The sequence below is a fragment of the Ahaetulla prasina genome, chromosome 9, assembly GCF_028640845.1.
Source record: "Ahaetulla prasina isolate Xishuangbanna chromosome 9, ASM2864084v1, whole genome shotgun sequence".
NCBI lineage: Eukaryota > Metazoa > Chordata > Lepidosauria > Squamata > Colubridae > Ahaetulla > Ahaetulla prasina.
This window is the reverse complement of record NC_080547.1, coordinates 21736218-21761710: the sequence shown is the minus strand read 5'-3', so window position 1 is coordinate 21761710 and position 25493 is coordinate 21736218.

Here is a 25493-nt window from a genome sequence, read left to right as displayed (position 1 = left end):
GCAAGGGGGGGAAATCTGATTGCGATGGAACGCACGACAGAACAATTTTCCCTACAGATATTTACTACGACCGTGGAATTGCCCTTCAAAATGCTTCTGAGTCTTGGATGAAGCACAGCACAGAAATCAGCCTGAGGAAGCCAGGCTGATCTTTGGCTGGTTGAAGTAGGCAAAGAGCCAGAAGCTTCACCTGAGAGAGGCAAAGCTGTTGCCTATCAGGAAGGAAGGAAGGGAGAGAGGGAGGGAGGGAAGAAGAAAGGAAGGCAGGGAGGGAGGGAGGGAGGAAGGGATGGAAGAAGGGAGGAAGGAAGGAAGGGAGGGAGGGAGGGAGGGAGGGAAGGAAGGAAGAAGAAAGGAAGGAAGGAAGACAGGGAGGGAGGAGGAGGAAGAAGAAGGAAGGAGGAGGAGGAAGGAAGGAAGGAAGGAAGTTGTCTATATCCCTTCTTAATAATCCAGAGGCCCAGAAGTACACCCCTGGCCTTGCAGTCAGAAATTCCCATTAAAAACGGAGGCTTTGTTTCCAGTTGACATTCTGAGTCCTGGGATGGGGGGGAGGGAGGGAGGGGGGGGGATAAGGTTCTCCTTGTCTCCATTCCCAGCCCTGTCATCTCATTTGAAGCAGCTCTTTGCCTTTACCCTTTCAGGAGGGCATGGGAGAAGGCGGGGCAGCATTTGCTCGCTGATATTTCAGAATCTCTAATTAATGGGGAAAAAATTATTCAGCCATTTAAGCATTTAAAAAGGTATTCAAGTAAATACAATTTCCGTTTAGTAATTTCCCCCCCAATAACCACCTACTGCCCTTGGCAAGACATCTATGGAAATGAGCATCTCTGCAAGTATTCTCTATTCTTTTTCTGCCAGACTCTCGGGTCAACCTCCCCCAGTAGTTTAAAGATCTATCACAAATACAGAACAAAATAATTCAAAGGTACCAGAAACAGCACTGCAGGCATTTTGCATTCCGAGGAGCACACGTTTAGTTTCAAAATCTCTGCAGCGAGTATCAAGGACCAGCATCAAGTGCCCTTTGCGATGCGGTGAGAACTTCAGCTTGGAACCTCATCATGGAAGGAAAACGAGTCTTTGCGACACAAAGAGAGATTTTTTTTACCCCCCCCCTTCTACTTGCAATCGGACTTTGTATGAATATCTATCGTTCTTTCAGTGTTGTAATCTCTGTGCGGTATTTTATTTTATTTTATTTTTTACTTTGTTTTCAGCTTTGTAATTTCTTGCAAGATGACCTTCAATCATCTTGATTTCTGCCTGGGAACACTAGGAGTTTCTCCAGCTGGTAGGACAGCTATATTCAGGATTTAAACAATTCCCCAAATCTTAGGACAGGGGTGGCTCACAGGGAACCATTTCCTCTCTCTCTCTCACACACACACACACACACACACACACACACACACACACACACACCGCCACCCTGCCGGTCTGCAAAACTGGAAAGGACTGGAGACCACTATCCTAAGGGATGAAGGTCCCATATTGTTAATTGTTTTCCTTTGCATTCTGCCTTTACAGATGCTTCCAATAGTTTCACCTATTTATTACTGACTTCCATCTCTCTATTAATACCCTTTTATATGCATTTTTTACATGCTTTCGAACTGCTAGATTGGCAGAAGCTGGGACAAGTAATGGGAGCTCACCCTGTTACGCGGCAGCACTAGGGATTCAAACCGCTGAACTGCCGAACTTTCAATCGACAAGCTCAGCGTCCTAGCCCCTGAGCCACCACGTCCCTCTATAGGGACCACCTTTGGTGGGAAGGTAACAGCGTTCTTTGTGCCTTTGGTGCTGAATCATGCTGGCCACATGACCACAGAGATGTCTTCGGACAGCGCTGGCTCTTCGACTTTGAAACAGAGATGAGCACCGCCCCATAGAGTGAGGAACAACCAGCACATATGTGAGAGGGGAACCTTTACCTTTACCTTTATATGCATTTAAAATATCCAAAGTATTGAACGGGGCTGGATGTGAACTAAAGTGGAAGAAAGATGGTTTAATCTAATTGGAGCATTTGCAGGAAACAGAGGTTCAAGGAACTAAATGCAGAAGGAGACCGTATATAGCATCGCCTATCCTACGTCTTTAAAAAAAAATACAATTATCTAATGACGCGGTTGTGCATAGCGTGAAAAAGCAACAGTGTGATGACATTATGCCTCATAGGTATATATTTACCACAGGGACATAAGAAGTTATCGTGTGCTGAGTCAGACCTTTGCTCTAGTAAGCCAAAAGGTGTTGAAACTACAACCACCAGATGTTGCTCATTAAACTTCCCAGCATCTCTGACCTTTGGTGAGGCCAGAATGACAATCTTGCCTACAATCATTCTTCATGACCAGCAACAGCCTTTCCAGAGTTTCCGAATGAAGATGCCAGGAATTCAATCATCTTCCTGCAGACTAGATTTCTGACTGAACTGCACTCCTTTCCCAAATGTTATCATTCATTTGTGAATAATAAGTTATAACGACTGGATACCAATGTCAAAAGTCCCCATCTATGTGTGTAAGTTATAGTTATTTTCATGGGTGTAAGTATATATAGTACAGGGATGGCTAACCTTTTCCGGACCAAGTGCCCAAAGCGTGTGTGTGTGTGTGCAAATGAATGTGTGTGTGCGTGCAAATGTGCATGTGCGTACCCAAACTCCCAAAATGGAATGTGTGCATGGCCCTGGGCATGCACCCCGCCCCCACATGCGCATGCCCATGGTTCCTGCATGCCCTCCGCCCCCATATGCATGCGCATGAACCCCTGCACATGCATGCATGGGTGGCCTCCACATGTGCTCCACCCCACGCATGCACCCCCTTGCACACATCCCGCTCCCATGCATGCATGCGCACCCCCCCCACACACACACTCTCTGCCCCCCATGCATGCTCAGCAGAGACCCAAAGACCAGCTGGCCAGTGGGAGGCCCGCGTGCATGCGCAGCAGAGCTGAAGTGGGGTGACAGCTCCTGGGCTATCAGAGAGGGCCACCTCTGGAATGCGTGCCATAGGTTCGCCATCATGGATATAGTTATTTTCATATACACAGACCAGAGTGGATCTCTGATGGTGAACCATGGAAAACAAAAATACCCTCCAACACAAATTTGTGCAATTTTATCAATGGCTGCTTCCAATACACAGGGCAAAAAGATAGAATAGAATAGAATAGAATAGAATAGAATAGAATAGAATAGAATAGAATAGAGTAGAGTAGAGTAGAGTAGAGTAGAGTAGAGTAGAGTAGAGTAGAGTAGAGTAGAGTAGAATAGAATAGAATAGAATAGAATAGAATAGAATAGAATAGAATAGAATAGAATAGAATAGAATAGAATAGAATTTATTGGCCAAGTGTGATTGGACACACAAGGAATTTGTTTTGGTGCATATGCTCTCAGTGTACATAAAAGAAAAAGAAAAAAAATACCTTCATCAAAGGTACAACATTTACAACACAAATGATGGTCATAGGTTGCAATTTAACCCTTAATGATAATTTAACCCTGTAACAAAAAGTTACAGTCATAAGTGGAAAGAGATTGGTGTTGAAAACGATGAAAAGATTAATAGTAGTGCAGATTCAGTAAATAGTTTGACAGTGTTGAGGGAATTATTTGTTTAGCAGAGTGATGGTGTTTGGGAACAAACTGTTCTTGTGTGTAGTTGTTCTGATGTACGGTGCCCTATAGCGTCGTTTTGAGGGTAGGAGTTGAAACAGTTTATGTCCAGGATGTGAGGGATCCACATTTTACCATTGTTAGATTTCAGAAAACTTGTTAATATGAACTTACTGAAAGGTGCAGATACATATGTGCTGATTTGCACAAGTGATGTTAAAGCTAGACATTATCCTAAGCTATTGCAAGACTATTGGAAATTAAAAAGGACCAGCTACTGTATATATTCTTCCCCCATTTATTTTTTTTTTGGAAAAGATACATATTAAATATATCACATAGAGCCAAAGCAGGAAAGCCCCTGAATGAAACTGCTATAGGAGCCCTGGTGGCACAGTGGTTGGAATGCAGTATTGCAGGCTAACTCTAGCCACTGCTAGCAGTTCGATCCTGACTGGCTCAAGATTGACTCAGTCTTCCATCCTTTCAAGGTCGGTAAAATGAGAACCCAAGTTGTAGGGGGCTGATTCTGTAAACCACGTAGAAAGTGCTGTAAATAGCACTGCTATGAAGCAGTGCTATTGCTATATGAATGGATGGATGGATGATGGATAATATATATTTATTTTATTTATTTATTTTATTTTACTTATTTATTTTTCACATTTTTATACCGCCCTATCTCCCTAGGGACTCAGGGCGGTTTACAGCCAGATAAAACATAAATATAAATACAAAATAAAACATCAATTAAAAAACTATATGACAGTGGTGAAATCTAAATTTTTTACTACCGGTTCTGTGGGCATGGCTTGGTAGCCATGGTGTGGTGTGATGTGGCTTGGTGGGCATGGCTTGGTGGGCATGGCAGGGGAAGAATACTGCAAAATCCTCATTTCCTCCCCACTCCTGGGGGAAGGATATTGCAAAATCTCCATTCCCACTGTCGTGTCCCACTCCTCCTCCGATGGCCCGGTATGGGAAGTCTGTATCAAGCGTGGCCATGAAGCCTCTGCAGCTTTGCCAAATTCCTGTCAGAGTTCTCAGAGCAGGCAGGAATCCAAGGTGTGACTTTGCTTGACTCAAGGAATGCCAAAAAGCAGATCCTTTATATAGGCCATGGGGTGTGGCTCCATGACTCAGCACTTATCCAGGCCTGCCCCTCCCTTCCTTTTGCTGACGTCACCTCTCCATTCTCCAGAAGTGGGGATCTGTCCACTGTGTCTTTTCGTCTCCTGCTCTGCTGCCGGCAATTCTAGCTCGTGGCTGGCTTCGTGCTCACATGCTGTAGGGAGGTTTGTTTGCTCAGTCTGTCTGGGCATGGTGCCAGGGCTGGGGGCTGGAGGCATGCCAGGCCATTTTTCTTCACTATCAGTCTCTGGCTCAGATAGCAGGAGATGGGAGGGGCCCGGCTGAGGAGAGGAGGGCGGGCGAGGCACAACACCCACCCCATCCCAGGGGAAAGGATATTGCAAAATCTCCATTCCCTCCCCACTCCTGGGGGAAGGATACTACAAAATCTTCATTCCCACTTCACTCAAGGGGAAGAATACTGCAAAATCTCCATTCCTTCCCCACTCCTGGGGGAAGGATATTGTAAAATCTCCATTCCCATCCCACTCTGAGGTCAGCCGGTACTCCGAACTACTCAAAATTTACACTACCAGTTCTCCGAACTGCTCAAAATTTCCGCTACCAGTTCTCCAGAACCTGTCAGAACCTGCTGGATTTCACCCTTGCTATATGATATATCCGTAGGTGGGAATAATAATTGGGAAGGGAGTTTCCTAGATATAAAACTACCACTGCCTTGCACACAGGGTGGCAAATTGAAAGGTTTATACTTAATGTTTTGCAACACCTACCTAGAAGCTTTGTTGGATCTGGGGGAAAAACAGTAATGAGGTACGCTAGAAAATGTGTTATCAACTAATAAGCTCTCATTAATGTGTCATTAACTATCATTTCACTTCAAGCCTAGACAACAGCAAGGTACGACTGGGAGGCGAGGAGAAAAGAAGAAATCAATTCTCCAAAGAAGCTTTTTCTCCATTTTATATATTGGGGGTGTGGGGGGGAGAAATAAATCTCTTTTTGATGTCCCTGGCACGTTTAAATTTAAAATCAGATGTCTTCACCAGTCAATTTAGCTCTGGCAATGTTTTGCTATGGAACTTTCCTCTAACGGGAAACAGCCGTAGTTGCAAAGAATTTATTACAGTTGTTCCTTTGAATTGCACCGCTTGAGGGCCTGGGATTCCAACTTTGTACACCCCATCAAGGTCAATGATACTTGGATCCCCTGCAGTTGTTAGTCAACTGAAAAGCAGGAAATGCAGCTGGCAGATAATGAACAGTTCCCCCCCCCCCAATCTTTGATCTATAGATCAGCCTAAAAGGGGGAAAAAAAAAACCGAAAAAAAAACCAACCACCTGGAGATCTTTATCATCTGGTTGGCAAAGATACAGTTTCCCCTTTTCTCTCCAAGGTTAGAGGGTGATCTACAAGTCAAACCTCCAGCATGCATCTGTGGGACTCTGTATGAATGACAGAGAATAGGTATGCTGGAAACTAAATTCCTGCTCAGACAGATGGACGAGCAAGAGAATTGAACTGTGATGGGTTCTCCAACTGGAGGCGTGTGTGTGTAGCCAGTGTGTGTGCCCGTGTGTATTCCAGCAAGCATACAATTGTTTCCCAGGGGGGGAGATGGTGCATCTGAGAAAGAAGTCCAGATTAACAGAGTACACACTCCTAAACTGGTTGGGAGAGGGAGTGTTGTGACCCAGGCCTAAGTAAATAGTAGGAAACTCAGTCAGTGTAAAAACAAACAAACTTTATTTGAACAGCTGAGAATTACTTCATTCTCAGCGTAGTCCAACTAAATTAAAGCAAATTCCTCCCAACACAAATTCCTCAGTCCTATCATCAACCTTGGTCCAATTAGGCAAACTGCCAAAGGCCTTTCTTGGCAAAAGTTCAGAAGACACCAATATGAAACAAATGCAACAAGACAAGGCTATCAACGTTGTTTTCCGACAAAGAGCCCAAACGCTGTTGCTGGTCTTTTAAGCCTTATGGGAGGGGCCAATCATCTCTTGGCCTACTTCTGAGTCATCCTCTTTGCTTGAGCTGCTCTTGCCTTCTGGCAGCTCTTCTCATGCATGCATTAGGAATAGGCTCCTCCTGTTCCTCTGCCTGTCAGCTGCCTGTCAGCTTCTTGAAGCTCTGGAGTCTGCACATCACTCCCCGATGGCCCTGGCCTCACCTCAGCCTCCAACACAGAGCCCTCATCCAGGCCGTCCCCAGCCTCCAGGACTGGCCTATGTTCTTCCTCAGCCTCATCGCTGTCTGACTCTGTTGCCAGCTCCGCAGGCTGCTGGCAGACCACAACAGGGAGGAAGAGGTTTAGGGTAATCATAGCTTGGACTCTTTTCTCCTTCGGGAGTGTGCCGCCTCTTAATTTGGGCTTCTCTCAGGAATGTACCTCCTTCTCCCTGGGAAACCATGGTGCTCTTGCCTGAAACCCCCCACCGCTTTCTCCAGGTGTACATTCCATCACATGAACATGCTGCTCAGTGGTGGGTTGCTACCGGTTCACCCTGGTTTGGCCAAATTAGTAGCGACGGTGGCGGGAGGCTCTGCCCAGCCACCTGGACGTCATCAAAGATGGTCTTCGCATGTGCGGATGTGGCGTGTGAGCAAGCGAGTGAACCAGTGGCAAAGGTTAGTTAAACACACCACTGATTCTGCTCCTGGAACTACTAACATAGTCCTACTGGGCTACCTTGCAGAAGGAGATAGGGAACCTGTCCCTTATGCAAGGACACTGTTTGGAAGGAAGTTGCTTCCCCCTCGTTCAGACCACCTGTGATGCTATTCTCAGAAGCAAGGGTTTAGTATGCTCACTGATTAGGGTTAGTATCCCCAACTTCTCTTGGATATAACCCAATGCACGGAATATGCAATATGTAAACAAGACTTTTCTGCATGTGTGATGGAAGTTACCATCCTAGAACAAGAGAGTAACAGGGACATTTATTATAGCAATAGCAATAGACTTATATACCACTTTAAAGTGCTTTACAGCCCTCTCTAAGTGGGCTGTAAGCAGTTGACAGAGTCAGCCTATTGCCCTCAACAATCTGGGTCCTCATTTTACCCACCTTGGAATGATGGAAGGCTGAGTCAGCCTTGAGCCTGGTGAGATTCAAACTGCTAGCAGAATTAGCCTGCAATACTGCATTCTAACCACTAGGAGCGAGGGAGGGAGGGAAGGAAGGAAGGAAGGAAGTGGGAGAGAGGAAGGGAGGAAGGGAGGGAGACAGGGAAGGAAGGAAGGAAGGAAGGAAGGAAGGAAGGAAGGAAGGAAGGAAGGAAGGAAGGAAGTGGGAGAGAGGAAGAGAGGAAGGGAGGGAGAGAGGGAGGGAAGGAAGGAAGGAAAGAAGGAAGGAAGGAAGTAGGAGAGAGGAAGAGAGGAAGAGAGAGAGGAAGACAGGGAGAGAGGAAAGAAGGAAGGGTGGAAGGGAGATTCCTGGTGTGATTCAATCTGCCAAACTGCTGTCAGATCTAAAAGATGGTCAGCCATTTGTACCCTGGTGTGATTTTGCCATTAGCTTGAATGGGTGAACAAGTCATGAAATAGGGAACATCGAGCCTGGTTCCATCCAGTTTTATGGATGGAAAGCTTAAAGAGGGGAAATGCCCCTTCCCACTTTAATTTGATTGCTCCCTTTTCCTGAAATGTTAATTCAGTCCATGTCCTCCAGTCCTTTGTTCGTACAAAATAAAAGTTCTCTCAAATGTCCTTCTAAAAAGGCCCCCTTGCCATTCCCGGGCTGTAATCCTGCTCTAAGGCCACTTTCTCTAAAAGGGTTCTTGCATTTCTTACATTTCAAGTTGATTGTCATATCCTGGGAAGGGAAACACCTAAATTACCCTAATATGTAATATTAATGGACTGATTAGCTCATGGGAAATAGAGAGTGTTGCAAAGATATTCTGATAGGCTGAGATCAATGGCTATGTAGAGGTTCTCTAAGATTTTCCATGTTCAGGCTTGCATTCCTCATATCACATCAACAAAGAGCGGGTCTGCACAGCAGCCTGCCCATCAGCTGTGTTCCTGACAGCTTGAGTGCTATAATATGGACTTGTCAAAACCTCTCCAGTAAATGACAGCTTTGCAGAATTAGCAGCCTCGCTCCTACATAAGGGAAAGCAGGTAGTGAGCGCAAAAGGAACTTCCAGACCCACCCTTCCTCCAAATGTATTCAGTTGCATTTGCCTTTTAGGGAAGGAAAGAAGAGACAGAAAGAAGAAATAACCAAGATAAGTCTGATAAGACTTGAAAAAAAGAAATGTGTGATTTATACTTTTATTAGATTACAGAAGGAAGAGCAAAATGGAACTCTACAGAGAGAGAAATTAAAATATTTGTACTTATAACTGCTGTGAAGAATACTGGAAACCAGTACTTTATTTGGGGGAAGGGCTCTGTTTTTCTTATATTTTCTTTTTACTTTTACTTTTTCTTTAGATTTATTTGATTTCTATACCGCCCTTCTCCCGAAGGACTCAGGGCGGTTTACAGCCAACATAAAAACAATTTTATCAATAAAATTAAAAACAACTTCCCCCCCCCCCTCTTTTTTCCTTACTTTTATATTAGTTTGTGTTAATTGTTATATTTTTTTGTTTCAAAGGAAGAGGAGGAGGAGGAGGAGGAGGAAGAAGAAGAAGACATGAAGATCCAGCTATCTTCTGAAATGTGTTTCTAGAACAGGAAAATCAGTTTGGTTACCAATTCAGGTAGATGGCATCCATTGTTTTATGCATGTATTATGGTACAATCTGCTCAGCTTTGAACCTATTATATAATACAGTGAAGAAAGTTTTGTAGGTAGCTTGTGGTCAAGCGGAGGAACAGGAAAAAATATATTTTGGGTTTCTGATTGTTGGAAAACACTGGCTCTAGAAAGAGGCAACTGGCCCCTTGTTAAGCTGAAAAACCTTTTGAAAAATGCTAGGTTTCTTTATATATTTCAGCTCAGAGCATGTGTGAAATATAGTTAAGTACAATACACATTTCAAAATGTTTAAGAAACCAGAATATTCCCACAGTGGCATCTCATGCACCGTTAATGAAAAGCGAGCACTGCTTTATTTGGTGTTTTATGTCCTTCTAAGTGTTTAAAGCTACAGTTCAGATAGTAGATATTATGGATTTTAGTTTGCTCTGCAGGAGACACGAAATGGCCCATAGGCTGAAGTTTGGTGAGGTGACACTTCCATATCTCAGTTGATATGAGGAGCTACTTAATGTGACTTTCCCTTCCTAGCTTGATTTATTCATATTCTGTTAGAATATATTCTCATATTCATGTATAAAATCTATTAGCATTAAATGGAAACACTGGAATTAGAATATTAAATGGGTCTCAGAGTTAGGAAATGCATAGACATAAAACTCCTCAACAATTCTTTAGAGCAGGCGTTTTTGCATAGGCAATGAATTAATTAGCAATCTCCAACACACCCGCTTTCACATTTTTGGCAGGGGAAAAAAAATTAGGCTTGCCATCGACATCCTGGCTCTTGATAATAGGAATATTATTTTTAGGACTTGTCTGAAGTTCACATCCAGGCATCTAGAGAATAGGATGTGTTTGCACACTATTAATGTTCACTTCTAAAATGTGAAAGGGCCATCAGGGGGAATGGAAGCTGAAGTAGAAATAGGGCATAGCAGGTTAACCCTCTCACATTATGAGGTGTGTTATCCCAACAGTTCTAAAACCAGTCTCTATTCATATCAAGGTGGAAGGCCAGCTAGAAAAGTGACTGAATTGTGAATTTCTGTGTAAATACCCACTGTCACTTTGGATAGGATAACTGTGAACGTCTTCTGTGGGACATACTCTCTTTGTAGACTAATGTCAACTCGCAAAGTTTCCATGGCCTGCTCTCAAGTTGCTGTAGGCCAGGGGGATGAGAAACCGGTGAAATGGCACAGCAACCAAAGACAGATGCACATTCTGTGCTTATCTCTCTCAAGGCTGTATCCCAGGGTTACCTACAGAAGCTGGAGGGGTGTGACTTCTACAACCCGTGAAATTGCTCCGTTGGTGAATGTGATTGATGACATACCCTGGGGGGAGGGGGGAAACAGGGTCATAATTGGAGCATAAATTACATAGGGTCAGAGCTGGCTTCACTTGGGAACCTGCCAACATGAAGCTCTTAATAAATAACTGGATTTCTTTTGAAGCTTGGCTCGAGACTCATGATTTAATTAGGGCATCCCTCGGAACCCTGACAACTAGAATGTTTCTGAATGTAGGGAGAATAAGCCCTTACTTCTAAGGCCTCTAAATTTTTAAATAAAAGTGCTTTGACCTAAGTCAGCGGTCCCCAACCTTTCTGGCACCAGGGACCAGTTTTGTGGAAGATAATTTTTCCACAGACCCGGAGCTGGTGGGATGGTTTCATATGCAACCTAGCTCCTACACGTGTTCAAATAAAGCTTGTTCACTTGCCCACTGCTTGTATAGCCTGGTTCCCAACAGGCCACAGAACAGTACTGGTCCATGGCCCAGAGGTTGGGGACCCGTAATCTACGTTTAATTTTAGAGCTGCTTGGGCTAGAATCATGTCCCTGGAAAACTGTCCCATATAGAAAGCTATTATGTGGCAGCTCACAACAGCTTCCTGGTTCTCAACAATCTCATAATTTGGACCAGTCCCACCTACTCATCTGGAATAGACATTGTACTCAGATAGATAGGAAGATTACTTAAAAAAAAAAACAAGAACTGCAATCAGATGTGTATCTTGGTGCCTGGGTCAGGAGGTGCATCCTGGCATTTTCCTTTAGTTTAGACTTACAGTATATTTAACCGTGGCCAACAATTCACTTTAACTGCTTCTGAGTTATCTACAAATGTCTTTGCCTTTTGCCCAATACAGGTTATAAGAGCAAATCTTATTAGCATGAAAATTTGGCAAGCAATATGATGGCTCCGGATAAGGTGAGCTTGATACAGCTACAAAAGACCAACATTCTGCCTCTGGCTAAGTCAAAAAAAGCAAGCAGCATTAATAAATTCCAGGTTAGAAAAATCTGAATACTCCAGATCTGGTTTCGATAGAGCTATCCGTTGCTCCTGTTGGGTTCCAAAGTTTCCTTTCCTTACAGAAATGTCACATATAAACAAAACACACAAACACACACAAATAAATCTCCTCTAAGGAGGATTTGCCCTGATGGAATTCTATGGGATTAAATAGAGACAGCAATGAAATATAAGAATACAGGACGCTCCACAGGATAGGTAAATAAAAATGTCAATATGGCAACTACAACTGCATGACTGAATCCTTGCCTTGTTTTTAAGCATGTTGCATGCATGGATAAAGAAATGGGGCTTTGAACATGCAGGCATTTTTTGATATTGTACTCCTCTCCCCCCACCCCGGATGCTGCCGTAAAGTACTTTTTAATGAGCTGAAATAAGTAGAAATTCCAAAGATTAAAACATCAGAAGAAACTTCCCAGTACTCTGTTAAGAATTGCTCAATAACAGAAGAGGCCATTCCAGTAGGCCATATGATTTCCTCAATGAGAAATATTTAAGCCATATTAGGAGGGTTACGGATGCCACAACTGTAGCTGACACTAAATATTCTGCACTGTCTGAAGAATTAGGATAAGATAAACTTTATGCTTCCTGTACAATTCTGTTATTGTCTGATGTAAGGCAACTGTGTGAGGAACTTGTGACCTTCTTGATATTGTAGAACAAGAATGCTTTGCAGATCTAATCAACCTGTCCAATGTTGAGGAATTCTAGTCCAGGACCAACTGGATGGCTGCTGTTTCTGCCCTCCTTAAGTAAATCTTCAAAGACTAAACACCCAATCCCTTACGATAACTTTAGGAATACAATATCATATGAGGAAGCTCACTGAGATAACCCTTTCTGAACTAGCAAGAGAGACAAATTAGGATCAGCAAGGCATATCAGCAAGACATAAACTGCTTCAAAACTCGATTGCAGAAAATACGACTTCAGCAACAGAGTGGTCAACACCTGGAATGCTCGACCCGACTCCGTTGTTACATCCTCAACCCTCACAGCTTCATCCTTAAACTGTCTACCGTGGACTTCACCCCATTCCTAAGAAGTCTGTAAAGGGGACGTGTATAAGCACACCAGCGTGTCTACAATCCCTGTCTTACTGTCCCCATTTATTTGTATTTATTTCCTTTGTTGATGTTTATGTTCATACCTATACTTGTTATCTTTTTTTTTTGAAAAAATTTATTTATTTTTAAACATAAAATAAAAAAATCTCATCAAATCAATTCCATTACAACGTGCTGTAAAGGTGTTAACATATCTTCCTGTGCATTCACAAAATAACCATCTCTTCCATACATATATCTTATACTCATTTGTCCTAACATATCTTTCCATTTAACCAATTATAGAATAAATCCCATATTTTATAATATTGTTTATCTTCTTGTTCTCTAATTTCAAATGTTAATTTACTCATCTCTGCACATTCCAACATTTTTCTAATTATTTCATCTTGCAAAGGTAACTTTTCATTTTTCCAATTTTTTGCAAATACAATCCTAGCTGCTGTAATAATATTCACAATCAAATATTTTATATCTCTAGTATATATCTCCGGTATAATTCCCAACAGAGAGATTTCTGGCTTAAAGTCAATATGCTTTTTAATCATTTTTTCCAACCATGTGTGTATTTTAGTCCAATATCTTTTAGCTTCAATGCATGTCCACCACATGTGGTAATATGATCCAGGTATCTGATGACATTTCCAACATTTTTCAGATTTATCCTTAGACATTCTAGCAATTCTTGTCGGGGGTAGATGCCACGCCTATACTTGTTATCTTGTACATGTCTGACAAACAAACAAAATAAAAATGAATAAATAAATATTCTCTTTTAACCATTAAAACTGACTACATTTGGAGTCTGAGACTGATGGTGTTGGGACTATCATAGTTCAATTCCTTCCCAACCTAATGCAAAAGATAGCATGAAAATAAAACAGGAAGGAGATCAAGCATGCTACTCTGAGTTCCGTGCAGAAGAGTGAAATAAAAAACATAATAAGCACACACAAAAAAAGCATTTCGCGGACAAGAAAATCCTAGGGGGAAGAAATGCAAAGCAGAAGCAGCAGTTGATTTTGAAAGCAAAGATTTCAGCATGACTCCAGTTGTCCTGTTAAGAAAAGCTGCACTTTCCCCAAATAAATATTTCCAACGTTACTCTACTACTACTCATGTGGGTAGACTGTTAAACAGATGTTCTCTTGCATGGGAGTCTCTTTGTACATTTATGTAGCAGTTCTGAGTACAACAAAACTCTGTGTATGATTGAGCACTGCGGGGGATTTGGAACAGGTGTAGATTTCTAAAGCTTTAATTAAGGAAAGCTTCATTTGAAAAACAGTTAGCGATAATTATAAAAACAAAGAAAAGGTATCATGTTCTTTTAAAGTATCCATTTAACTAAAGTCCTTCATTCTAATTTATTCTGCACAGCCTAACGTTCAACATTCCCTCCAACACACTCATATTAAGTTGTTTCCTGCTATTTAGCACCTGTGACCAACTTAAGTCCCTGACTTAAATAATATTGTTGTTGTTAGTTGTGAAGTAGTGTCCGACCCATCGTGACCCCATGGACAATGTTCCTCCAGGCCTTCCTATCCTCTACCATCCTCTGGAGTCCATTTAAGCTCATGCTGACTGCTTCAGTGACTCCATCCAGCCACCTCGTTCTCTGTTGTTCCCTTCTTCTTTTGCCCTCAATCTTTCCCAGCATTAGGCTCTTCTCCAGTAAATAACTAACTAAATGGGAAAGATGAAATTGGTCTCTGCAAAATGGAAACAACATGAACCAGAGGCAACTGATGTTGGTTGTGTAGTTAGGGAAACATGAACATGAAATATGTGCCATCATGTTGACACCTACAATGACTGGCGCAGTTTTACAATTTGGAGTTTCAACTTTGGAAGCAGTACTTGTCTCTCACATCGCGACTCTTAAGCAGTTTACATAATAAAACCATCCAAATTCATACCAACATAAAATTTAAAAAGATGAACATTTATACGCCCATCCATCTCACTCAGTGACTCCAGGAGGTTTACAAGTAAAAAAAAAAAACACAATAGAAAGTCACATAAAGGTTTGGACAAAAAAGAACAAAGTTAAAAACACAGAAAAAGTGTCTTCAGGCCACCAGCCACTGCCAAGGCTGCATCCCGGTCTTGAATCCACATGCCAGTTTAGAGAGTCAAGTCTTAAATTTCTTCCAGAATGCCAGCAGAGTGGGGGACAACACCTCATCTTAGAACAAGATTCTTTAACAGATTAACAGAGTTGGAAGGGACCTTATAGGTCATCTAGTCCAACCCCCCCACTCAAACACGAGACCCTACACCATTTCTGACAAATGGCAGTCCAATCTTTTCTTGAAAGTCTCAAGTGAGGAAGCTCCCACAATGTCCGAGGGCAAGCTGTTCCGTTGGTTGATTGTTCTCACACTCAGAAAATTTCTCCTTATTTCTAGGCTGAATCTTTCCTTGTTCAGTTTCCATCCATTATTCCTTGTCTGGCCTTCAGGTGCCTTGGAAAATAGGTTGTCCCCCTCCTCTCTGTGGCAGCCCCTCAAATATTGGAAGACTGCTATCATGTCTCCCCTGGTCCTTCTCTTCACTAGACTAGCCATGTCTGGTTCCTGTAACTGTTTATTGTATGTTTTAGTCTCCAGTCCCCTAATCATCCTGGTTGCTCTCCTCTGCATTTTTTCTAGAGTCTCAACATCTTCCATCTTCCATAGGGTTGGGGACAAGGGCAGAGAAGCCTCTCTTCCTAGACCCCCACCTATCAAGACCCACAAATTGTGCAGTTGATTTTCCAGCATTAGGGGAAATCACAGTGTTCAGTACACTAGGAGTGCAATGGCTAAGCTTCACCCTGGGAAAAACGCCTAGGAAAAAAAGAAGAGAATAATGTAGCAGCTGACACATTGGATGTGAAACAGCAATGCTTCATTTGATGAAGATTCCAGCAAGCATCCAAAGTAGTAAAAAAAAATACCAGGAATAACGGGGAATGTCTTTAATCTCAAGGCAGTCATGACACCACAATATCGTTGCCAGCTTCCTATACATTTCAGCTGTGCACAAAAGGTGAAAGGGAAGGAGAGAAAAAGACTGGCCTTGATAAAGTCTTCATCTCCCTTCTCAAGACTGACAGGAAGGGATCCAATTAGTGCCAATCATATGGAGGAAGACTTGCCCAACTGGCTGTAAAAATAAGTTCACCTGTCAACAGCTTAACAATTCTTGGTGACATTGCTCAGAATTGAACGTAACCTGAAAGGATGAAAAGCTTTGGAAAACCAAGGGTCTGTGAATAATCATCACTTCTAGGCTACCGCCAGCACATTAAGTATTAATCTGCAAATATCTATTGGAAAGGAATTCCAAGGAATCTATGAAAACACAATTTGGCGAGACATCAGTAAAAGTACCAAAAGGTAATCGTTATATGATAAGCATCTTCTGGCCTTGGCAACTGAAAATGTACCTTAACTATAGACATTAAGTGATTTCTTTGCTCTGGGAGAAACGGTTCCTTAAATTATTTCCCCTCTTCCATTTACAACCAGGCCAGTCAGCAGAAGCAGCATTTTCCCCTCTCAAATTAAATTATCGCAGGGATAGGCAATTAATATTCCCAAAGGATCACATGAAAAACCGGGATTGTTACAGAGGACCAAAGCAATAGGCTGAACTTAATTCTGCCACCGGTGCCCACGTGTCGAGGGAGGAGGGAATACATAGCCTGTTGTGACTCCGGCCCTCGAGCCTGTTCTCATGGAGGAGAGTGACTCGGAGAGTGAGGGAGAGGAGCCAGCAAGGCCTCCCTCGCCAGGACCCTCCTCATTGGCACCGCCCCAAGTTCCAGCTGCAGGCCAGGAGGAGGAGCTGACAAGGCCTTCCTCTCCCGCACCCTCCTCCTCCCTGGCAACGCCTCGAGTCCCAGCTGCTGACAATCAATCCTGGATTGATCCGAAGCAGCAACATAAAGATAAGCGTGCGCAACAGAGGAAAATGTGTGGCAGGCTCAGAGATTGCTGAATCACTGAGCCACACCCCACAGGGTATAAAAGTGGGTGGAGCTGCCATGTGGCTCTTGTGACGGACAAAAAAGTTACCAAGGGTGCACTGCAGCTTGGTTGTTGGAGGGTTAACAGACTTTGTCAGTGAGTTTTGGCAATGGATCTTGGATACGAGATAATGGACTCAGAACTTGGCAGGCCTTTGCATGGTCACTGCCAAGTATTTCCTCAACTGAGGAAAATCAGATCTGTAGCAAATAAAAAGACTGGGAGACATGTGTCTTTGTGTTTGCTCTATGAAGTTGGGAGGGGGACATAACATAGCCTCAACTTATCATGGCCTCCCACTCTTCTCAGTTTTATCACATTCATAAGATTTTTAGCATTTTGATTGGATCTACTTCTAACTTAGTTAACAGGCTGCAGGCGCAGAAAAGCCTTTCTCTCATCAGCTGACTAAAGAAGACACTCAGCTTCTTCTCCCACAGTCTGAGACGAACGTATTTACGTTTTATTTTCTAACTTCCAATATATTTATTTGTTTATTTGTCAACAAATATAAGAAAACAAGTAACAGAGTAGGCACAGACATGGACACATGAAAAATTTTGGGCACAAAAAAAAGGATATAAATAGGCAAAACATAGCCATAAACACATAGAATGCTTACATATAATTGGGAACAGTAGGACAGGGATGGTAGGCACGCTGGTGCGCTTATACACGCCCCTTAGGAACCTCTTAAGAAACATGAAAGGTCCACGGTAGACAGTTTACAGTAAAAGGTATGGGGATTAGAGAGATTAACAACAGGATCAGGTAGCTTGTTCCAGACATTTACTACTCTATTGCAAAAGTCAAATTTCTTACAAGTAAGATTAGATTGAATTACATTGAGTTTAAATCTATTGATATAGTCTAGACAGGGACAGCCAAAGGGCCAGATGTGGCCATCAAATGCCCAAAGCCTGAATGATCAGCTCTGATTCTACTGGATGTGGGTGAAATGATTACAGTGGCCATTCATTTCTGATCAATATGAAACTTTAAACAAAAAACCATACAGTGGATAATGCAGGATCCAGTCTGAGTCAGTCACTGGGACACGAGGTTTTGTTTTCCAAGTTTTGGGACTCATGCTGGAGCCCATCTTCAAGGAACTTTTCTCTAGCAGAGTGTGTGCCGTTCAATTTGTGGTGTTTATATGGTAGCTTTTCAGATGTCGATTGGGGTGTGTTGATGGCTAGCTTTTTAGCTGTTGGCTATCCTTTGCTTATTGGGATGCGGTGGCTCAGTGGCTAAGATGTTGAGCTTGATCGAAAGGTTGACAGTTCAACGGTTCAAATCCCCAGTGCTGCGTAACGGGGTGAGCTCCTGTTACTTGTCCCAGCTTCTGCCAACCTAGCAGTTCGAAACCACGTGAAAAATGCAAGTAGAAGAATAGGGACCACCTCTGGTGGGAAGGTAACAGCGTTCCATGCACCTTTGGTATTTAGTCATGCCGGCCACTTGACCACAGAAGATGTCTTCAGACAGCGCTGGCTCTTCAGCTTTGAAACGGAGATGAGCACCGCCCCCTAGAGTTGGGAACAACTAGCACATATGTCGAGGAGAACCTTTACCTTTATCCTTTGCTTGTGCTGCCCAGCCCTCACCTTCTAAGTATGTGATAAGCTGAGTCCAAAAGCTTGGAAGATAAAACTTCTGGTGACTGATCCAGATTAGATCCTGCAACATTATCCTGGGATACGAATATTCTCCTTCATTTGTGACAGTCAATGATGTTTTGTTTTGTTTTTTAATTTGAATTTATATCCCGCCCTTCTCCGAAGACTCAGGGCGGCTTACATTGTGTAAGGCAATAGTCTTCATCCATTTTGTATATTATATACAAAGTCAACTTATTGCCCCCAACAATCTGGATCCTCATTTTACCTACCTTATAAAGGATGGAAGGCTGAGTCAACCTTGAGCCTGGTGGGACTCGAACCTGCAGTAATTGTAGGCAGCTGTGTTAATAACAGACTGCATTAGCCTGTTGAGCCACAAGAGGCCCATTTAAGATTCTCCATGTCTTACCTTCCCACAAAGATAGAACATTTTCTTTGTGTTTGGAAAAAAACAAAGTCCAGCTGCCTTTTGGAAAAAAAAAACACCTTTGGGATTTCCTTTGTCTACAGTTCTGGCATTCTAGTATAATGTCCATGATTTATGAGAGAAGTTCAAGAATATATATATATGTCTTTGGTTGTTCGGGTTTTCTCCCGTGTAAGATTGTAAGGTGTAGCACGACCACAAAGCCAAACAACAGCTATGCATATATATATGTTTTCTGAGGTTTTCGCGGGTGTTTGTATGTAGGTCTTTGGTTATTCGGGTTTTCTCCCGCGTAAAATTGGAAGTGTCTTGGCAACGTTTCGACGAAATCTCATTCGTCATCTTCAGGCTTCAGCTTCGTGCTTCTGGGAGCAATGTGTGATTGCAGCTGTTTCTTCCTTTTTAACTGCTAGTGGGGGTTTGAACTGATTGGGTGGGAGCTTGGCTGTGCTCTGATTGGATGGTTTGTTTTTTTTGTGCACTGATTGGCTGGGGGTGTGTCCTGTTTGGGTGGGGGCTTGGTTGTGCTCAGATTAGTCTGAGCTGCAGGGGGATTTGAGCTGGTGAGCTGCAAAGGAAGAAACAGCTGCGATCACACATTGCTCCCAGAAGCACGAAGCTGAAGCCTGAAGATGACGAATGAGACTTCGTCGAAACGTTGCCAAGACATTTCCAATTTTACACGGGAGAAAACCCGAACAACCAAAGACCTACATACAAACACCTGTGAAAACCTCAGAAAACACACACACACACACACACACACACACACACACACACACACACACACACACACACACATATATATATATATATATATATATATATATATATATATATATTTGCAGATTTCAGAATGCTGTAACTAAAAGGTACCAATTTCACTTACATGATTTTTAATAAGAAAAAAAATAGGACAGATTGTGTTTTAAGCTGCCCAGCAGTTCACCCTATCTAATTGTCCTTCCCAATATCTAGTCATTTACAGCTGAGGAACACCTGATAAAAGCTTTTCAGATGATTACCTTAATGGATAAAATACAAAACATTTTAAATACACACTGGATATCTGCCCAATCATGGCTTTCTTTTGAAAATCCATGTAAGCAATAATTAGAGTAGGATTTGCAAAATTTACGTCCTTCTGCTGCTCAGGAAAAATAATTTATGTGCTTAACAATAGTGTTAAAAATACAAGCAACAGGTTGTATGTTCTAAAAGTTCAATGTTGTTGTTATTTTTACTCTTTGCCTTTTTCTTTAAATAGAGTCCAGTCCAGTTCTGGAGCATGTAAATGACAATTTGGGTATAGTTATACTGCATTAGAGAAAGCATTAAAAGGGACAATGTTATGTTCCTTGTAGCAAGCTCAATTAGCTGATAGATAAACTTGGACACTTTCTCGTAAAGTCGCTTTACCAAGGTGTATGAGCATTTATTAAATAAGCCTCTGGTGGCTCAGACTGCTAAGACAGTCTGTTATTAACACAGCTGCTTGCAATTACTGCAGGTTCAAGTCCCACCAGGCCCAAGGTTGACTCAGCCTTCCATCCTTTATAAGGTAGGTAAAATGAGGACCCAGATTGTTGGGGGCAATAAGTTGACTTTGTATCTAATATACAAATGGATGAAGACTATTGCTTAACATAGTGTAAGCCGCCCTGAGTCTTCGGAGAAGGGTGGGATATAAATGCAAATTAAAAAAAAAATCAGTTGATTTTTTTTTTTCCTCAGAAAGGTGAGAAGCCAGCAAAGTCACATGTAAAGACTGGATTTCCCCAAAGACCTGATAGCAAATATTGCTTTTCCTGTTTTCTGTATTATTAATGTTCTAATTAAATATGAAGCAAAAAAAAAATGTTCGTTCTTTTGAGCTAGATGCAGGGTTCATTTTGACCTTGTTTACTTTTTCAACCTGATTTTTGCCTATTTTTGGAGATATAATCTCAGTATGCCATTGAAAGGCCAAAAGTATGCCTACTCCCTCTTCTCCCAACCAGTTCTACATTTCTGAGACGGCAAGTAAAGTTCTGTTAGGAAAGTTTTTATTTTAACCCACTCATCTAACTGCCAAGCAATTAATTCTTGTTTTGTTTTTAGCAGAATCGCTGATTCTATTCTCCTTTGTTATCCCACAGAAATTACTTGGCCATTTGAAATAGTTGAACACTGGCAAGTTTGAGCCAAGGGCTTAAAACAGATTGCCAAAAGAGGTCCTATCTGTTTGAATAAATGTTTTAAGTTTCCCAGGCCAAAAAGCCCTCATATCCCCAGGGCCTGGTTATTGTTCAGATTGGAAATTACTTTCCGCATTTTCTCTACCACTAAAATCAAGGCTTAAACCAATTTGCCAATGAGAAAGCAGCAAGATTGGCATTGCTTATATAAGATGCTACATTGCCTTAAAATAAAATCAAGAAAATATTTTGAGAAGTTACATGGCTATATACGTTATTTCAAGCAATTGGCCATAACAGCAACTACATTTAAAAATAAAAATGAGTCACAGTTTTGCATTTTTTTGCTGTTTCCCCAAGCTTTTTTTTTTTTATGAAGTTTCTTTTTTTTCCTGGACTTTAAAATACCATAAATGACTAGTTTGAAAAGCATACAGCAAGAGTGTCCCCCCCACCAACTTGCTGACTATAAGATGTACAGACTTCAACTCCCAGAATTCCTTAGGCAGCATTCTGGCTGAGGGATTCTGGGTGTTGAAATCCAGATCAAAGTGGTTTATAACCCTAGTCCTGATTTCTATCAGCCCTCAAGGCAATCAAGAAGTCTGATAAGGATTTTCAGGCTATAGGCTCTTTGACAAGGTTTCTCCTAACAAAGCAAGCCTGGATCTTCAACCAAGGGCCCCCACACAATTATCCCCACAGCTTCCCTTGTCACCCATACTTTTACTTCATGATATAAACTAAAAATCACAATTTACCCTCTCTTGTTATTATTCCTCCTCCTCGCCTCTCCTTTTCTTAGCCTCCACCCAATGTTTTCTATCACAGCTGCATCTGCTGAGTCATCAAAATTCAACAGTAATGAATCACTGGGAATCTTCATTGCAGCCCTGACTTTTTTTGGGGGGGGAAGTATGACAAAGATGTATAGGACTTTAAGCATTTATGATTGCTTTCTGAAAAAAAAATACATATTTACATATCTACAGCTCCAGATCAGTCATACTAATGCATTTTTTGTACAACAATGATTAAACTCTCCGTACAACAAGAGAGAGTACTGATGGATCAGATCAAATGTTTTCCCATAACAATCAATATAGAGAGACACATTTCATCCTTTACTGGAAGAAATAGCATCACAAATAATGGGAACCATGAATAATGGGCATTAAAAGCATCCATATTTGCATCCCTCGTTACATATAACCCACCTCCTTCAAAAACCCAACCATAATTATTGTTTATTGCCTGTGTCAGTTAAATTTAATCACTACCGAAGAGCAAGAAGTTTGTAGTGGCCTGTCATCATGTGTCATGGAATCAGATGGGGAAAGGACCATTTGTTGTTGTTAGTTGCGAAGTCATGTCCGACCCATCGCGACCCCATGGACAACATTCCTCCAGGCCTTCCTGTCCTCTACCATCCTCTGGAGTCCATTTAAACTCATGCCTACTGCTTCAGTGACTCCATCCAGCCACCTCGTTCTCTGTTGTCCCCTTCTTCTTTTGCCCTCAATCTTTCCCAGCATTAGGCTCTTCCCCAGTGAGTCCTTCCTTCTCATTAGGTGGCCAAAGTATTTCAGTTTCATCTTCAGGATCTAGCCTTCTAAAGAGCAGTCAGGGTTGATCTCCTCTAGAACTGACTTGTTTGTTCGCCTTGCAGTCCAAGGGACTCGCAGGAGTCTTCTCCAGCACCATATTTGCCCTTTCATCATTTTGACAGGTTCCTCATTTTTGACGACCTAAGGACCATTTAGGTCATCAAAAATGAGGAACCTGTCAAAATGGTGAAAGGGCAAATATAGGAACACCAGCATAGCTTCATAGAAATGATTGATTACGAGTTCCCAAATATGTCAGCAGAATGTTGGAAATGTAAGCAGGTAACCAGGATCTTACTATCATATGTGGTGGACCTGTCCAATGGCAAAAAAATATTGGTCAAAGATAGAAAGGTGGTTAGAAGAGATGACAACATAACAAATAGATTTAAAACCAGAACTATTCTTATTAGGTATACTACCAGGGAAATACTATGCTACCTTGATTGCTCTTTAGAAGGCCAGATCCTGAAGATGAAACTGAAATATTTTGGCCACCTAATGAGAGGGAAGGACTCATTGGAGAAGAGCCTAATGCTGGGAATGATTGAGAGCAAAAGAAGAAGGGGATGACAGAGAACAAGGTGGCTGGATGGAGTCACTGAAGCAGTTGGCGTGAGCTTAAATGGACTCCAGAGGATGGTAGAGGATAGGAAGACCTGGAGGAACATTGTCCATAGGGTCGCGATGGGTCGGATACGACTTCGTAACTAACAACAACAACAACTGGGGAAATACAATAGAAGAATCATGTACTTAATGTTACACATAATAACAGCAGCTACAATCACATATGCACAAAATTGGAAAAATGAAAGTATGCCTATAGATGAAAAGATAATAAAGAAAATATTAGAATGTGCCGAATTGGACAGGTTAACGATTGAACTTAAAGATAAAGAGGAATCAGAGTATTACTTAACATGGGACTTATTGTACAAATGGTTAGATAACAGGTACAGAGATTAGTAACTGAATAACGAAAGAAGATCAACAAAATAGAAATAGATACAGTTATATAGACATATAAAAATATATATCATAAGCAATAGTAATATCGGACTGTACGTGACTATAAATTAGAACATACAGAGTGATAAACGTATAGAGTGTTATGGTACAACTATGAAAGTTATGGTTATAACTATGACGTACAACATTATGTATTTAAAAGAGACTATATTGTATGACTATGAGGATAATGGTTACACGCAGGGTGCATAATACTGTCTATACTTAAAAAGGACTTGATACAGCCAGTACACTGTTATTGCAAAACTGGAAACGAGATGTATAATAAAGGAAAATGTTTGTTTGTTTGTTTATTTATTTATTTTTTATTTTGTCACACAGTATATATAAGCATAAGTATGAAATAACTATACAATATATAAGCATATATATAATTATGAGTATGTAATAACTATATTAATTGGATATAACGAAAGGAAACAATAGGACAGGAACAGTAGGCATGCTTGTGCTCTTATGCACGCCCCTTACAGACCTCTTAGAAATGGGGTGAGGTCAATAGTAGACAGTTTTTGGTTGAAGCTTTGGGGATTTTGGGAAGAGACCACAGAGTCAAGTAGTTTATTCCAGGCATTAACAACTCTGTTACTGAATTCGTATTTTCTGCAATCAAGATTGGAGCGGTTCACATTAAGCTTAAATCTGTTGTGTGCTCGTATATTGTTGCAATTGAAGCTGAAGTAGTCTTTGACAGGAAGGACATTGTAATAGATGATTACATATATATTTATGTATAATAAAAATATATTTTTTTAAAAAAAAGAAATGATTGATTACACAAAGATTCAGACTGAAAGTCTTCTACCTATCTTAATCCTTGCAATCTGCAACATATAGGTTACAATTCCATAAGTACCAACAGTTACGTCAATTAGAATTAGAGGAACTGTAGTTCACAAATCACCTGGAAGACTGAGGTGTCTATTAGAAAATAAGATCCTCTTATTTTTCTAACCCACCTTAAGTTCTTTTTGCTTCCATTTATGATAACAATGCAGATGTCAACATGTGTTATTTCCAGAAAATCAGATTTTTTTTAAAAAAAACCTACCAAGCAAAATTCTCATCTTGACCTACATTGCTTATTTGAATTGTTGATCAAGATGCCACAATTCTCAGCTTTTGGATTCTAGAGTATCACAAGGATGACACTCGAAATATGCAGCGGATATTCTGTTATTTGTCAAAGGTTGTTGGATGGCTTTCCTGACATTTAATTGACCTGCTCCTTGCTAACTTAAAAGAGGCCTCCTTTTGCTGTCTTTATTCAAACAGCTATCTATTCGGCACAAGTTGCTTCTTTCATTTATACAATCCACTTGAAAGTGAACTACAGAGCAGCCAAGGGTTGGGAAACAAAACACAGATTGAACAAGTTACCAGTGAAAGATAAAAATAAGTAATAGCTTCTGATGTCATATTATTTCTTAGAAAAGTAGAGTCTGTGGCTGTTACTGTGGTTTTATTTTAGTGATATACAGTATATGTGCACAACTGCCTCCTCTTATTTCAGAGACACAAAAGGCTGGCTTCTTAAATGTTTAAAGTTTATTGCAATAACAAAAGATTCAGAAGGAAAAAGTTCCATATTATCAATCACAACCTACCATATCTATGGGAATAGGCAACCAAAGACTTAATAAATAAAATCCATCAGTAAATACTAGAGTGAGCTTTCCCACCTACCCGCCCCCCCCCCAGTATCTGTGGTAGATGGTCTTAACAGCACCAAAGGAAGAGCTATGCCTCACATTGGCAAATGG